General features: G+C 43.1%; 1 protein-coding gene across 1 annotated transcript in view; it reads right to left on the bottom strand.

Annotated features, from left to right (window-relative positions):
* The window catches only part of LOC102672350 (titin), a 49850-nt gene extending 46874 nt beyond the window's left edge, over positions 1-2976 (bottom strand). Inside the window, 1 exon segment of the mRNA XM_031511343.1 lies at positions 2840-2976. The gene's annotated coding sequence lies outside the window, so the exon portion shown is untranslated.
* Between the last annotated feature and the right edge of the window lie 2294 nt (positions 2977-5270).

Raw genomic sequence — 5270 nt, 5'->3', positions numbered from 1 at the left:
TTTTTTTTTTTGGAACGATATTTGCAAAAGAGGAATTTGCAAAAGGGAAGGAATCGTCGCGATTTTTCAACATTTCTCAATTTCGACGGAACCAATAATTGCAAAATTAACGTCCAATGCAGAATATTAACGCAACGCGACGAATTATGTCGATGGTTGTTTGATTCTCAATTCGGATCGCTTTAAACCGAAATCCTATCTTATAATATATTTGCACGTAAAAGTTAAAAAAGATTATATACAAATCTGACAAGTGGAAAAAAAATGAAAAGCTGAATCAAAAGCTGGCGTATCGTAAGAGAGTAAAAGAAATACATATGTATATCGTACACGGTTAAGTACGATCGGTTATCGAACCCTGGAAAGAGACTCATGAAAATTCGTAACACGGTATAAAACAACTCGTTTCCACGCGATAATTAGCGGATAAAGAGCGCGGTCGCGTAATTAATTGGTCGTCGTTATTGCGGAGAAGCAAAGTTAAATCGTTGATTAGAAAGCCCGCGTTTCCTGGCAAAAGGTGATTCACGGTATGCCAACGGATCGAGAAACGAGCGCACGCTCGCCTACACTCCTGATCACGGTTCATAATGCAATCGTAACTTCTTCAACGTACCTCGACCGTGACAAATTCGCCTTCTCTTTATTCCCCGCGAGAGGGAGCGAATCTCGTTCTCCCCCTGTACGAATACTTCCCGACCGACCCGATCCATTCTCAGAAATTCCCCCGTATCGACGAACCTCGTTTCGCCAATAAAATCTCGTCCAATAATTTTCGATTCGCGATAATAAAGTTTAAGATAAATTCAAGGATTCAATACGCGATAAAACTCCACTCGAATCCGTCGAAACACGAGAAGTTATTACCATCGATCGATTTCACTCGAAATGTATCATGCGTTACGTTACGTTCATCGTATTAAAATGCAACGTTAAAATTAAGGAATTATTATTAAGAAATTGGAATTTTATTATATTTTGTTCGATGCTCATACGAGTTCGACTCTTTCCCCTCTATAACGATGCATCTTGCTCCTTCGTCTAACTTGCTCGTCGTCATTGTCGTCGTCGTCGTCGATATTGAAAATTCGATTTAACGAAGGGCGAACGTCGGCCGACGGGATACGAAGAAGGATCGTGCGCCTCCAACTAGATTCCTCTAGTTTACATTTTTCGTCTGCCGGCCCTTCGCCGCGATCCATTATATATACCGATCCCTGGAATTTCTTCTGACTCATTATGCCAGGTTCGCGTTCCACCTTTGCGGACCCTACTTTTATATTCCCGTGCGGACCTGCCTCCGGGAAAATCGATACCGTTTCGACTCTGTTCCCCCTCCCTCGCCCCCCTTTTGTTAGGGGGACCGAAGGAACGATCGGATCTCCCGTTTCGGATACCCGAATCTATATACCCTATACCGAATAGCCTGCAAACTCGAATCTTGGGGAATCTTTGAAATGCATCTCTCGAGGAATTCTTTCGGTGTTTCAGTCGTTTCGATAGCGTTTCGGTTTCGATCGATTTCACGAATCGCTGCGGACTCGTCGGTCGACGAGATTCGATCGGTATGTTCTATAGTCCGCGTAGTTGGAGAAGGAATCCTCGAAATATTCGTTTTCATTTTCGCTACGGAAGCAGCCTTTTTCGTTTCGTATACCGATCTTTCAAATTCCGATCGATTCGGCGACGCGTTGCGTCGAGATTCGCTTGGTATTCACCTATCGGCCGTGTTTGCCTCGGTATTCAGACACGGTTTCTTAATTGTACGAGGTGTTCGTGCACGTACGGCTAGCCTTCACGGCTGCAAGTCGGCACGCATACCTATTGTACCGCCGCGTTGAATTATTTAGGCCCGGGCCCTCTTTGACTCCGTTCCGTGAGTCGAACCGGTCCAGCCTCCGACCGCGAGCCGCTCACCCACACCGGAAAAATCTCCTTTAACGATCGTAACCCCCGTGGCGAAAAATTTCCATTCCCGTTATATTCCCGAAAATTCAAAATTCCTTTTTGAAAAATGTTCTTTTCTTTTCCTTTTCCTTTCCTTTGTATAATCTATTGGGGGATGAATTATTTCTACGTATCGAGGAATTTCTCGTTCGTAAAGTTGTCGCGAGTTGGAACGCGTAGGTGTACGTAACAGGTGTATTTCGATCGGGCGTCGAGCCGTTACGAAGCGATTTTACACCCGGCGCGGATTTATCGATCCCTTCTCACGACTCACGATCGCGTTTGAAAGCTAAGCGGATCACTTCGCACGTATAGCGATCGTTCGTATTATCGCTCGACGACAACGAACGATTACGCTTACTCTTCCAAGACCTCTTATCCCTTGCACGTAATAACCATATATATATATATACGTAATTTCCTTGTCAGAAGCACACTTTCAGATCAACGTATCCCTCTCGCGAGGCACACATTTATCGTTATTATTAATATTTTTCTCTTTGTCACATCTTTCTTTCTTTCTTTCTTTCTTTCTTTCTTTCTTTCGTTTTTTTCTTTTTCTTTTTTTTTTATTAAAATCCACGACGAAGACGAAGACGACGACGAAGTGGAGCAGGAGAACGATGCGTGGTCCGCGAGTGAGAGCACAGCGCAACAGAATCACTGATCTTGATCACTTATGGTAACACCAGATCGAGGTACAAAGTCGTTACATACGAAACGTACGTACTCGACACTATATAAATATAATTACAATTTCCACCCTTTTCTCCATCGCACACTAATAAAAATGATCCACACTTTGTTTCTTTCTTTCTTTCTTTTTTTTTTTTTTTTTTTCTTTCTTTCTTTCTTTTTTTTTTTTTTTTTTTTTTTTTTTTTTGAGACTTACCTATCCAGGACGGTCGTCAACGACAGACGACCCCGACGATCCTGTCCGGCGACGTGTTCTTCCGGATGGCCGGCTCGATTCGATATCGATAAATAACGATGTCGCGGTATACGAAGAAACGTGGTCTCGCGATCTCTTTTCCCTGGACTGGAACTGTTCTTTAACGAGCCTCGATGAACGTTCGGTCACTTGTTTCGAAAATACGTACGCGCGTATCGTCCCCGAAACGATTTTTCTCTCTCGTTCTTTCTTTTCTCTTTTCCGTCGCCTTCCCCTCTCGAGCGAGTCGTCTACAAGGAGAAAAATTTCTACCTTTTCCTCGCCGCTCTCTCGCACCCTCGCAGCGATCGAGCGTACCCGAGAGCGCGATCTCCTTTTCTTTTCTCGTCCCTGTCCTTTTCCCTGTCTGGCTCCCTCTCTCTATCTCTCTCTTTCTCTCTGCGCGCGCGGGTGTGTGTGATATTTTCCTCTTTATCCCTTTTCTTTCTCCTCTGTCCCCTTCAAAAATCANTCTCTCTCTCTCTCTCTCTCTCCTCGCGTCGTCGTTCCCCCTCCCTCCGCGCGCCCTTCTGCTTTCGTTTCTCTCATCTCGTTCGTCTTCTTCTTTCGGCACTCGCCTCCTATCCCTTTATTCCTTATTATCTCTCTCTCTCTCAAGATTCTTCGTCTTTCCTTCCAATTGGTTGGCAATGGTCAATCACCGAGCTGCTGCTGCTGCTGCTGCTGCTGTTGCTCGTTCGCTCGCGTTTGCTCGCATTTTTCGCGATCTCTGTCTCTTCTCTTCTTTCTCCGATTTTATTCCGATTCCTTCGAATCGTGTTTTAGGCGTAGATCTTTCGATTCATTTCGTTTCGGTTTCTTTCTTTTTTTTTTTTTGGTGGAGAAGGAGATGGAGATTCGAGGTCGTAATCGGTGAGGACGCTTGCTTTTTTCTTTCTTTATTTTTTTTTTTTTATTTTATTTTATCGTATTCGTATTAGGAAAGATTGTCGGATAGAATTCGCGTATTCGAGGCACGCGATGGATCTCTGGTTGGTTTAGATCGTGTCGGTCGCGCGAGTCCTCGAGGGTCGGTGTCGCGCTGCCGAGGAAGAGGACGAGGAAGAGAGTACGTAGAGCGTACAAGTGCGGTGCGCGAACCGCGGTGCGCAGAGGCGCAGGAGACACGGCGCGCGGCTCCCGTCGCGCATTCGCGCTCCGCACGTCGTTGCGAGCGCATCTGCTCGTTGGCTGGGCTTCGTCCTTTTCTTCGTTTCAACATTTCCTCGTACGTACGCTCGTTGAATCGTTCGACGTTGCGAAATATCAGGCAAATATCACGCTTCTTTATATTTTTCTCACGGTTCTTTTTTTTTATTTTTTAAAAAAGAAGTAAACGCTTTTTCGAAGCATCGTAGATAATTCTTCGAATAACGTAGTCGAAGTAAGTGGTTCGATTTAGTAGTAGTTAGTGATCGTTAGTGAACGTTACGCTGATTAACTTTACTTTGTAAGTGTTTCAAACTTAGGAGAGAAAGTAATTTCTTTTTTTTTCTGTCCTAACTTCGTTATCTATAAATTTCCAAATAATTTGTCAATCTCTAATTTCTTTCTGTATCGTATACCGTGGATCGAACTCAAATTCGACGATCAATCAAATATCTAATATGAAATATCTATATAATTTATATAATAAAGAAATAATTATAAAATCTAAAATGTATATATAACGAACAATTTTGATGTAAACATTTGGAACATTCAAGTATAATCGAGGTTTATGACAGGAAAAGAAACAGAAACATTGCAAGAATCGAGTGATGTATGTAAATAAACTTACTCGAATAATTGCGTAGTATGATTCATACATTACGATTCTCTCGTATCCTATACGAATGGATACGATACGTTGAAATTATGTTAAGGTCCATCCGGCAATTCGTTTCAAGATATTTGTCCGAGGGAACTGGTCAATGCCGCAACCCGCTGACTCACTATCGGACAGCGCGTGTCGCTTCGCGAGATGAATCGAAACTCTCTTCTGCAAAACTGTTCTTCTGGGAAAAACCTCGACGGAGAGACAGAGAGAGACAGAGCACGAAGGTCAGCTTCCTATTCGAATTCGTCTAACCTTCCACACTAACATTTCGCTACTTTTTCCCACTACTCTCCAGTTTTATCTCCTCCTCTTTTATTTCCTTCTCTCCTTCCTTTCCCTTTGTTCACCTCTCCTCTCATAAAAGATTTTATCGACGTACAAAATATTATTGAAATTATTAAATATTTCGAACTTATAAAACTTCTCTTCCGAATTTTTCCGCAATATTTCGAACTCATAAAAAGCGTTTCGTTCGGGCAAAGAAAGAAAAGGAAGAAAAGGGGGGACAAAAAAAAATAAAAGAATCGCTCGATGAATCAGTTTTCGCGTCGGTGTCGGGCCACTCGACACCTT

This window comes from Apis dorsata, unplaced genomic scaffold (genome assembly GCF_000469605.1).
Source record: "Apis dorsata unplaced genomic scaffold, Apis dorsata 1.3 scaffold_309, whole genome shotgun sequence".
NCBI lineage: Eukaryota > Metazoa > Arthropoda > Insecta > Hymenoptera > Apidae > Apis > Apis dorsata.
This window is presented reverse-complemented; position numbering and strand designations above follow the sequence as displayed.